The sequence below is a fragment of the Dermacentor albipictus genome, chromosome 4 (genome assembly GCF_038994185.2).
Source record: "Dermacentor albipictus isolate Rhodes 1998 colony chromosome 4, USDA_Dalb.pri_finalv2, whole genome shotgun sequence".
NCBI classification, from domain to species: Eukaryota; Metazoa; Arthropoda; class Arachnida; order Ixodida; family Ixodidae; genus Dermacentor; species Dermacentor albipictus.
In genome coordinates this window covers 56,145,149-56,157,475 of record NC_091824.1, presented here as the reverse complement: position 1 = coordinate 56,157,475, position 12,327 = coordinate 56,145,149, and the positions used below count along the sequence as shown (strand labels likewise).

Genomic DNA, 12,327 nt, shown 5'->3' with positions numbered 1-12,327 from the left:
CAGTGTGCCACCTTAGTGAACAGTGCTCACAAAACTCACACGCGTAGAAGATCCAGTCAAGTTCCAGTGATGTGGGATCCCCGGATATAGCAGAGAGTATCCAGCTGAAATCCGGCACTAATGGATTTTGGGTTGATCAGGTGACTATTCTAATTTTATCCCTAATTTTATATCGAATATACTTGCGAAGGTATGGTTCATGCATATGAATGAGTGGGTCGATATGACTGGGCGTCACTAAATATAGCCGATCAATATCGCGTTCTTTTTTCTTTAGTTCGGTAGGGTGATGTGATTATAGCATGTCCAGGTCGCTTAAAGCTGTTATTCAAATTTCCCGAAAAGAAGGAGCGCGCTCCCATTTGCTTAGTGTGCAAAGAACCTGTATTAGCGTTTTGTTTCCATAAAGCTCGAAATACTTTTTTTGTGTACTTAACCCCTTTTATTTTATATAGAAACGCGACCTAGAGCACAATATATCTCAGGCCTGCATGAATAAGAGCATAAATATATTAGGACATATTATCACGTGTCATTGTCTTGCTTATCCTTTTACACGGCAGCTGCCAAGGGTCTCAAAAGCGTCAAATATACAGTGAGCGCTTGTCTTAGAAATTATGTGCGTGGTATCCCAGGTGCTGCCACATCTAATTTGTGTTACCCAATCTACAAGCCGTGATTTGCAACCATATAATGTGTAGAATAAATCAGACACCTTAGAACACGCATTTCGATGACAAGGGTTGTTATGAAGTGTAAAAAAAAAAAAAAATGCCAGCAGAAATCGGGAGATGCCGTGCATAACATTCGTGCCGAAAATTAGACGTTTTTTTACCATTTAAAATTAAGCAATGATTCGTGGAAAAAGTTGCGATTACCCTGCGAGTACCGTAAAGAGACAACATAAATAAGCAAGCTTTTTTTTCTTCGAGTTTTTGTGTGCTATACTTTACAAATTTCTGGGGGATTGGTAGTAACTGAACGATGTGAAAGTAAATCATTGCAGTTCGATTCGCTCCGAAAGTATATGCTTCCTACTTTGTTTTATACTAATTTACGTCGCATTAGGAGCATACTTCCCAATTGTACGCGAAAAATATAAGGTTTGCCTAATTGACGTCAAGTCCGCCGTTATGATGCTGAAAAGAGAAGCAAAGAAAAATGCCAGTTTTGTTAAACAAGGTGGGCATGTTCGTTCATCTCACCCGGCTTTTGTGGGAGGTACACAGAGAAAATATATTGAGCAGGATCATTTAAGACTGCGCAAACACATTTTGTCTATAGGTTAATACTGCGACAATACGCGACAATGCATAAGGCGAGAGGGAAAAGATCGCACAAACATGCGTAGAAGTCCCAGTCAATCCTATGGTGCGGTATAACGGAGTATAGTACAGAGAATGCGAACGAAATGCCGCATTAACAGCCACAAAGTGCTCTGAAATTCAACGTTTTCTGGGATACCGCGGTCCATAAAGTATTGGGGCTGAATGTACGCTCAGTGATTATGATCAGAGCAACACCAGTTTCAAAATATGTTCCTCCAAACTTGCGGAGTAGGTATTTCATTGTCTTTCTATACTTGATGTATTGCCAAGAAGCCTTCCTTTGCTTACTTCAATATCAGTGAGCTCTATTGTAGAAAACTATACGGTGTTAGAGGCATCGAAGCGTCGCAGTAGTCTAAGAAGGAATGCAGTATAGTACAAGGCTTCGAATTAATTTGCAGTAACCTGAGGCCTTTTATTGTGCACCTAAACTAAGGTACACAATCGCTTCTTGCATTCCGCTCCGTTCGCAGTGCATTAGTGGCAGTCACGAATCGAACCCCCGACCTCATGTCGAGCAGCAGAACGCGATGGTCTCTAGATCCACCGCGGCTGGTCATAATCAAAGAGCATGGATGGCACAATTATTCTCCTGAGAATGCTGAATGATTATGGAGCATTGCTGAAGACTGCGAAAGTTACTGCTGAGTCTTTGGTTGCACTAGAAACACGCGAGCAGTAATTTTGGCGGGAAGATCAATTACAATTTTCTGCTTACCCAAGCGACGTTAGAGAAGATTGAAAGTATACACTTTCATTTCCGTAACCCTCATAACTGTACGCACGTTCGCATTCTTCCATGGTAATTTATAAAATAGTGGGTGATGCCACTTCATTTTTTTTTTGTCTATACGTTTTCTTAGGCCTTGCATCGACCGAAGTAAGAGCTGCGTTTACCATTTAATTTCATCGTGCGTAAAAATGTGAAAATTAACATGTAATGAGCATCTTCCGAAGGCTGCCGTGATAATAGTACGCAGCGCGAACCATCGTTAGAACCAAACATTCAGGCTGAGAATTTAGGTGAAACAAAGTGGTTGTCTCTGCTCGGTATCAAGAGGGTTGTATAACTTACTTTACGATTTCAACGCGTTAATGCTGGTGCACTCATATAAAGCTGAAGCTGTTTTATCTACGGCTAATATAGCACGTTGTCTCCTCCTCGTTAAGCCGTCGGGATTGCAAGGAACCACCGGGAACACTTTGTAAGATATTATACCGAAAGCTCATGTCAAGTAGGGCAGCTCAGGGTGTGTAACTGATTTATGTTAGTTAACTACATGCCTTGCTAAGAGATTGGATGCGACCGGCTTCGGCCACACCACTTTACACGATGGAGAGAGAGAAAGAAACAAAATTATTATCATACTGTTTTGCACATCGTAACTAAAGCAAGTCAGTACCTAAGCGCTGAAATTATTTCCACACTATAGTTTGCCGCAACCTGCACATGATTTAAAGGAACTGAGTTATGGCACGCCAAGTAGTGTAGCCTCAAAAATATTATGCGTATGAAACTTCATTTCTTTAAGCATACAAACATGTTATAACATTGAAAACAAGTACCAAGGAGACAGTTCTTTCGAATTTGTTTCCTTTTGTTATTAATTTTGATTTTCTACCATTTTATCTATAAACGATAACAAAACAAACAATAGGTGGCAAGATAGCGATGACCTTGATCTAAGCATTTACTGTTACTGTTGGCAATGCAATGCCTCCTCATTTCGTGCACGGTTTTCATTGCCGCTATTTGTTCGTATTCGGGCACGGCATATTTACACTTTGCCCTTAACGAATATAAATATATCTTCACAACATAACTTCTGGCTTAATTTAATGCGTACGTTTTCAATACGCAGAAAGCTGTGGCACATATCCTGAACTCACATGTGCTGGTTTGTGGGGACTTCAACGCACATAACGTCATCTGGGGCAGTGAATATAACGATTCCCGTGGAAGCATAATAGAGTCTGCCGCAGAAAAAAGTAATCTTATCGTGTCAAATGACAACTCTCCAACGTTCTTGCGGGGGTTTCGTTACTCAAGCTGTATAGACGTCACGCTCTGCTCACAAGACCTTCTTGATGGCGTTGAATGGTCAACGGACATAGAAACGCACGGTAGTGATCATTTTCCGATCCTGGTAAAACATCGCCTCATACGGATGGAGGGGACCCGGCGCTACTCAAAATATACTAATTGGCAAAGTTTTCGTCACCACTTGAGTAACTCATTGGGCGAAAATCCAAGCTTTCAAAGTTTTGCAAATATCTTGTGTGAGACTTACGAGATCTGCACAAAGCAAGTCACTGTTCCAAATGAATACGCTGCAGTCGACGGGGAATATGAATATCTAAGAGCAATTAGAAGACGAGCAGAACGGGCTTACCGCCGCAGTGGAAAGCTGGATGACTACAAGATGGCACAGAAAGTTCGGTCAACGTCACGCAGACGCTGACAAAAATTAGGAACGAGAAGATGGCGAGAATACTGCGCGTCGTTGTCTCCGTTTACTCCAGTTCCCAGAATATGGTCAGTTGTCCGATCTTTTACTGGTCCAGTTGCCCAGAGTCATCCCTTCCGAGCCCTTGCCGTAGCTCGAAGCACTCCGGAAACATCTGTTGCTGACGAATTCTGCCAGCTTATATCCAGACCAGGAATTCCGTTCACTTGCCTACAATTTACAAGTTCGATAACACTAGCAGAACAGAAAGTTCGTGCGTGCGTTATGTCCCAACATCCTCAACTTGACTGTGAGTTTAGTCTAAATGAATTGACATGTGCTCTTTCGTCATGCCGTACAAAGACAACCGCAGGCCCAGATGGTGTCACGTATACGATGTTAAAGAACCTAGGTCCTGTAGGAAGAATGGCTCTTTTGGAGATATTTAATGACATCTGGATAAGAGAGACTCTGCCAGATTCATGGAAATTAGCCCGGGTAACTCCAGTACTAAAACCAGGAAAGACTCCCCTTAGTCTTGACTCCTACCGACCCGTCAGCCTCACAAGCTGTTTTTCCAAACTAATGGAGAAGATGATAGACTGTCGACTGCAGTGGTGGTGTGAACACACAAATATGTTTTCCAATTACATGACCGGTTTTCGACAAAATCAGTGTACAATGGATTCAGTATTAGACATTGCCACATGCGTCGAACATGAACGAAGTTGCGGAAATGTGACAGTAGCAGTATTTTTAGACATTCAAAGAGCATTCGACACTGTAAGTCACATACACATCCTTGCTGGTATGTTAGAGCTTGGCCTACACGGTCGAGCACTACGATGGGTATCAAATTTCTTGAAAGACAGAAAAATATTTATGGAAACAATCGAAGGCGCGAGTAATTATCACAGCATCACACAGGGCGCTCCGCAGGGCAGTGTTCTCAGTCCGTTTTTATTCAACTGCGTCATGGCAGCCTTGCCACTAAAGCTCCCGTCTGGTCTACAGTATTCGCTGTACGCAGATGACATCTGCATATGGGCCTCTGGATCTCATATACAAGACATTCAAACAACGCTGCAAGAGGGACTTGACATTATCGACACCTTTTTAAAAGAAAGAGGCATGAGTCTTTCATACGCAAAGACAGCCGTACTTCCTTTTACTAGACGACAGCTGAATAATTTCCAACTTACGCTTAATGGACAAACTTTGATGTGCGTGAAAGAGCATAAATTTCTTGGAATTATTCTTGACCGCCAGCTAACATGGGCTTCACACATCCGCGCAATTGAAAAGCAGACCAATGCAGTAATAAACGTACTTCGGCGACTCGCAGGTACAACATGGGGGGGATCAGTCTCTTCGCTACTACAAGTTCATAACGCACTCATAAAACAAAAGATTGCTTACTCGGCTCCTATTCTCCATGGTTTATTGCAATCTTCTGAGGAACGCCTTCAACGTTTACTGGCAAGAGGACTGCGAGTGTGTCTTGGGGTTCCGCAGGCTACCTCGAGTTCTTTAGTAATTGCTGAAGCTCATCACCCACCATTTCCAGTCATACGAACGGTTGAAACATGCCGACATATTTATCGCATCTTAACCCAACACGAGAATCATCCATTAAACCTCGCGCTTACCGAAAGAAACAAAAGCAAAATTCGCGATGTTATTCGAGAACATAAAGCATTATTACCAAGGTTTGAAATATGCAAAGTGGATGTTTGTTACCCTCCCTGGATGTTAACATGTCCTAAAATAGAATTATCGGTTGACGGGATTATATCTAAGAGAGACATGTTGATAGTAGCCGCCCAACAACTGGCACTCTTCCAAATTTACTCCTTATATCCCCAGTACATACACGTTTATACAGATGGTTCGTTTCATAAAAATTCCTCGACTTCAGCATTCGTCATTCCACATTTAGCGCTAGAGCAAACATTTAAATTATCCCGAGAGACATCTTCCACCGTGGCAGAACTGTTTGCAATCCTGTGTGCTTTGCGGTTCATAGCATCAAAAGAACATTCGCAAAAATGGGTTATCTTTAGCGATTCGCAAGCCGCTCTCACATTACTACAGAGCAATAAGAAAAATTCTTTGAACACTTTGCTATTGTATGAGACACTCAAAGAACTTACAAAAGCAAGCGCACTGAACCACGTAATTGCATTCCAGTGGATACCTGGGCACTGCAATATTCCTGGAAATACTGCAGCGGACGCAGCTGCGAATCGGGCGCACAATAACGTGGAGACAACCAATCTTCCTCCATTGCGTAGTGAAGTCCGTCTGCTCCTGAGACAGATTTCTTGTCGCCTCAGCAAAACTACCTGGTTTGATCAGCAAACTAAAAACTCTGAGTTATACTTCATAGACCCATGTATAAACTTAACAATGCCGGGAAATCTAGGAGACAACAGAAAATTTGAAACATTGGTACACCGCCTGCGTCTTGGTACTGCATTCACTAAACACTTCCTGTACAGGATAAAACGTGTCTCTAGTCCACAGTGTTCTTGTGGCCATACAGACGAAGATGTGCATCACCTTCTCCTCGAGTGCACTAAATACAATCCACAAAGAAGGGATTTGCAAGCAAATTTGTTGATATTAGACCGAAGACCTTTCACTCTAAAAAAAATACTTGGCCCATGGCCAACTGCGGGCCTTCAAAAAAGAGCGCTTCTTGCTCTGAAAAAGTTTTTAGAGGAGACCAACATTTTGGGAAAATATTAGGCATCAGATGATCCGAATGCGCTAAATGAGTAACATAAACGTTGTTCGTGATTCATAATTGGTTTATGAGGCGATCGCAACTTTTATGCAATATGTATAATTCTGTTCTGTACTTGCAGTGCATTACATGTGTTGAGTGTTCTGACTGTTCTAAATATCTGACTTTATATATGCGTACGTGGACTGGACTTATGCACTGAACTTTGCGACTCATATACTGTTGGACTGTATATTTTTTATTCATCCAGTGTTCTACTTAGTGTTCTACTGAGTGCCATCTTTCGTGTCGCTATTCACCCTTTTTACGCAAACTTGTTTTCCTTTGCCAAGTGACAAGGAGTAGCCGGTGCCACCATAATGGCGCCAACCTCTCCTAAAATTTCATCTCAATAAAAAAAAAAAAGATGCTACACCGAAAGACTTCTTTCGGGGCCGACGAAGTAATATAATTTTATAATTTTACAGAAAATGCGTTCATTCTCAAGTTGCCTATAGCGTAGATTACGGTGATATTACTGACAGTTGGCCCGAAGAGATTATATCTATATAGCATAAAAAAAAAAGAATTGGCCAAGTGATACCTCCTTTAGGAACCAGAAAAAAAAGTTAATTTTAAACCCCGGATGCCATACCACGCATTCATCTTCTTTGTGTTCGAGGCACTACAAGGCAAAAAGAAAGCCATTTCAATGCACCCGTTGACAGATGTGGGCCTCCATATATAAACGGTGTATTCTTGTCACCTACAAGGGCTGCTCAGGTCGCATGTAAAATAAGTCACAACAATTTTTTCTGCTGCGAATCCTTTGTCGGAAAAACAGGAACGTCTCCTTTGTTCCTGTCACAAACATGGCAGCAGTCACCTAGGATGAACGTATATCTTCCAGCTGCATGCGCTCTTACGAATATAGAACCTTTTAGTATCTGTCAAGCGGGCGCTAAAACCTGATCGCGACGCCCCCGAACAACGGGTGTGCCGCTCACGAGTCATAACCCAAACAACGAGCTTGGGCCAAAGAACCCTCTTAGTCTATGAACCTTGCATACATGCGTCAGCCCTTCCTTGCTCTAGTTGCATAACGGATAAAAAAGCAAAGAAAGGTAAAGCCAGACTTCGAGGCTGGAAATAACGCGAAAAATTGTCGCAGCGCGCTTTACGATCTGCTGTGTCGAGTCCCGCTGGAGTATTGCTGGCCAGTGACGTCGTTAAGGGACAGGATCGGCGCTGGTAACTGGTCGTCGGGAGCACCTGGCAACCAATGAGAGAGGCCGGCGTAAATCAAGGCCCTGCAGTGCCAGCGAAACCAGCGTAGCTGCTGCTGCTGTAGATGACGCGCTGTTGATCTATTCAACAGCGCTCACGCCTGTAGACAAAGACTAAAAAAAAAGAAGGGTTTGTCACGTCCTCAAACCATAACTGCATTTCCGAGCGGAAGTAGAACTCGCGAGAAAAAAAAAATAAGTAGAGCTGTCCGAGAGAAAACAGTTACGTAGGCGTGGAGAGACGCCTCTGTGCGAAAATAGATGCTTTGTTACGGCAGAGCTGGTTTCCTCGACACGATGACTCTGCATTTCCGGCAGTTACTCTAAAAAAAAAAATGAAAACGTTGGTGATGTTACTCAGCGCCATTTCCGAGTGTCAATATATGACTTGGCCGGGGTATTGACCGAATTTGAGTGTAGATGCTAATGCATTAGGCGTAACTTTTATGACGGGATGTCCGGCGGCCAGCTGCCTGACATAACTGGTGCGAAGTTCCGAGGTTTTCTCGGGTTCTACGGTTACGGCTTCCTTTTTACCCCCCGCCATCTTGTGAGCACTGACCGAAGTCTCAGCTTGCCATGTCTACGCCGGTGACCGATACGCATATATCACAAGCACTAATGCAACTTAATACTAAGTCGCTCAGACGTTTGTAGTGAATTGCCACGTGTGTCAGTACGTGGTGGATATGGCAGCGTGCAAACGTATAGTGCGCCTGGCACCTGGTTTTTAACTGGATGACCATACAGAAAGCTACAGGCACGTTCGTGCAGCTGCAGGGAGATGCGTTTCACTCCTAAACTGTAGAGTGACCATGAGGTTACAAATGAGAGAAAGAGAGAGAAAATAACTTTGTCATACAACATGCTCTGGCTTGCTCAAGCTTCTGAAGTAAAAATGCTAGCGAGGGAACATGAAAGCCGAGAAAACACCATCTCGAGCTCCTATTCAGATGTGGTGCCGGTTTCAACGCAACGAAGATCTACACGGAATACGGTCCATCATGACGGCTGGGGGTAATTTCCCGTTGAGCTTACGAATAAGTCCCAAAAAGAGCACGAGGTCTTGAGGAACTTACATCGTTTCCTTAAAAAAGCAATTTTACGCGTTCAACGTATTTAGCCATTCTGCCAACGATATGCTGCATCCGCTAAGTGCTCCAGCTTTGACCTTTTGCTCTTTTTCTTTTCTTCTCTAAAGGCGATATTACGGCCATCTAATAAGGGCTCCAACATATAACCATAACGACCCACTATTTTCCTACGTAAATCGTTCAAGCTGCTGTCGCATTCAACGTGGTTAGTGGGGTATGGATGAGATGCCAGCTGCTTTTCGCTGAGCAGCAGCTGTAACATTCACGCGCAAGAATACGTAGGCTTCGTGTTGAATCCCTTGTTCGCCCCGTAACGCAACGTGTTATAGCCCATAACGTGCTTCGCTATGCTCTTGCAAAGCTTTAAACACAGTTGTATTTTTTGTTTCGTTTCTTATTTGCCGTGCAAGCTTCGTCTATCGCTTCCACGTTTCGAAAAGAAAAAACTTATTTTTTATAGATCATGCAGATATCTTCTTATGACTGTAGCACACAATTAACAACATCACGCGTTTAGAACAGCAATATTTTTTTCCCGAAAAAATTTCGTGTTGCCGTGCATAAATATATAGGGACTTCTGGGAAGTCTGACGGACTTGGAAGGGGATTCACTTTGGTCCGGATTAACAAAGCTTCCAATTCATAACATTTGTTTGCCTCTGACAGAACCCTTACCTCCACTACTCATTGCTGGGCAACTTGCTTCGTACTTCTTATGGCAGAAAAGTTGCGAAACGACGTAAAGAAACGACCCGTTTCCTGTCCTGTTGTTTCGCCACGTGGTTTCGCATCTTTTACGCCACAAGATGTTGTTGGTATGTTGTTCACCGTGCAAACTGTTCGCGCTGCTAACAACTTCGAGAGTATAGGTAGCACTGCACTATCTTTATTAGCTGAATTATTATTAGCGTTTTATTAAACGGGATCCCGTGTTAGTTTCAACTGTGTGGTACTTTCCATGGCGTACAAGAACGCAGTACATTTACATTTCCGCAGTACATATACAGTCTGGTATTAGCCTAGTAGGAAGGAGTAATGTAGTACCTTCAATAGTAAAAACTTTTACGTTATTCCTTCGAGGGAAAGCCTTATTTAGACCACAATGCATATACGAAACTAAAGAAGGCGAAAGGAAAGAAGACGACAGGATGGAGTGCTTCCTCTCGCTTTCTTTCCTTCCGTATGAAATGCGCGCTAAGTAAGGCATTTCACCAAAGAAATAATTTGTCATAAACTAGCCCGAGCAGCTACTCTGTTACGCATTTACATCTTTCTTATCTGACACAAGTCAAACTAATTTACTATCTGTGTTTTTTCTTCCTTGTGTTCTTCCTATATATACTGAGTCGAAGAAGAAAGAGCGCGCACCAGTTTACACTTTAATCGTCTTTCCGCTTATATGTCTCCAGCTGGCTGCAACTTTCGTGCGAGGGAACCTGAAGCAACCACTATTTATTGAGTGTATCGCGAGCTCAACAATTAATAAGGCAATTTAGAGTAACTAAATCATGCTTTGTCGCTTCTTACATACTAACTTTGAGGTTGAACGGCAACATAGCGGCGAGTCGGATGTTAGTCTACGGACTCTTTGCGACAGCTTAGGCACGACTGCACCAGTGATATTTGTCAGGAAGTTCTGTTGCGGGACTTCCGCAGGCAAGCCTGCTGGCTCTGAGGCTCAGCCAAGTAAGCGACACCATTCCTCTCAATATCCCATGCGTTGAAGCTCAGAAAATTATACGATGTGCTCACAAGTGGTCATGCGTCATGCATGGCCCGTCACACTCCTTTGAAATATTTGACAAAGGCTCTACGGGCATGGAAAGATAGACATATTAAAATCAACCACGTGGCACTCCCTTCCCGCATAACTATGGCATGGCATCAGCACGTCCAATCAATGCCGTGACTGAAACGCATGTCTAAAGAGCCGAAGCGATTGCTTAACGAATTCAGTTGGCATTGAGCCCAGTCAACCTTATAATGTACGCCGCGCATACCCGCCATCCCAAATCCGCAAAATCACGCCACACCAAGCGATACGTGATCGTATCACTCGGATTTATACAATCATTAGTATCTCCTCATCAGAAACACCGAAAACTTGCTTTTTCTCGTGTATCGTTGCGTGAATAATTACGCAAGGAAGAGTGTACTCCACGAGATCTCGAGCAGCCTTTTAGTGGACGATAGCAGGGAAAACTATTTGCTCAAACCTTTATTGTTCGTGTAATATTCAAGTTGGATAGAAGCGCAAAAACACTAGATTGATAAAGCAAAGCCTTCTATCTCTGAGCCTTGACTTCTGCTTTGCTTATCATATCAGAACTGATATTCTGAGCTTATCATATTCATGACTTCCCCACGCCACAGTTGAGAATGGAGACGCTGCCCTATGCTTAGTGTGACAACGCGGCTCCAAGAGTACTCACTGACTGCGTGCTTTATCGATTGCGCTACCTGATAAGCACGGTACTCATGAATAAGTGGCATGGCGTAGTTATCCAAAAAATGTGTGTGCTCAGAAAAATGAATAAAAAAGAATGAATGCAACTACAAGTGATGAAAATCCCCAACGTCGTGTAAAATTGCAACACAGATGTCAGAAAAACAAGAATATGTGCCGATTGTTTTCCGCCGTACGGCATTTCCATTCGTTTAGATGTCGCCTGGAAATTAGGGACGTGCGTGTTAAAATTATCACGCCTTATTATATATGTTTTGCATTTCTTTGTATTTAATGCGCGTGCTAAGATTTCCTATGATGGCGCTGGAAACCATTAATCATTTTTTTCATCACTTTCTCCTATCCTTACTTCTCTTTATCTCGCTGCCTTGTAATTTACGCAGGTTTTATTTATTCATTAGTGATATTTTTTTATAAGAAACAAAAAAAGAAACACATCCATCTTTACAGTAACCTAGTGGTTAAGGGGTTGCGCTGCCGAGCTCGTGGTTGCAAGCGTATAGTATCGCCGTGGATTCAATCGCGGTAGCGGTTAAAAAAAATAAATTATATTATGGGGTTTTCCGTGCCAAAACCACTTTCTGATTATGAGGCACGCCGTAGTGGAGGACTGCGGAAATTTCGACCAACTGGGGTTCTTTACCGTGCACCCAAATCTAAGTACACGGGTTTTTTCGCATTTCGCCCCCATCGACTCGGTAGCGGTGGCGGCGGCTGCATTTCGATGGAGGTGAAATGCAAAAGAACGCTCCGGCACTCAGATGTATTGGCGCACATTCGAGAACCCCAAATGTTCAAAATTAATCCGGAGACTTCCACTACGGCGTGCCTTGTAATCATAACGTGGTTTTGGCAAATAAAAAAAAACTCACGATTTTATATCTTTAATTTCATTTTTATAAGGTTTTTTTTACTCGTGTTACTCAAGTAATAAACTTTTTTAGGATTAGCGCTGAAAGTGCCTTTATTTTACAATC

At 42.8% G+C, this 12,327-nt stretch overlaps 1 protein-coding gene and 1 long non-coding RNA gene across 3 annotated transcripts in view; one reads left to right on the top strand and one right to left on the bottom strand.

Annotated features, from left to right (window-relative positions):
- LOC139059093 (uncharacterized) overlaps window positions 1-12,327 on the bottom strand; it is a 163,806-nt gene that overhangs the window by 98,499 nt on the left and 52,980 nt on the right. The window lies entirely within an intron of this gene.
- The window catches only part of LOC139059094 (uncharacterized), an 86,047-nt gene continuing 73,725 nt past the window's right edge, over window positions 6-12,327 (top strand). The window contains exon 1 of the long non-coding RNA XR_011513898.1: window positions 6-140. This is a non-coding gene — a long non-coding RNA (uncharacterized lncRNA). The remainder of the gene's footprint in view (window positions 141-12,327) is intronic.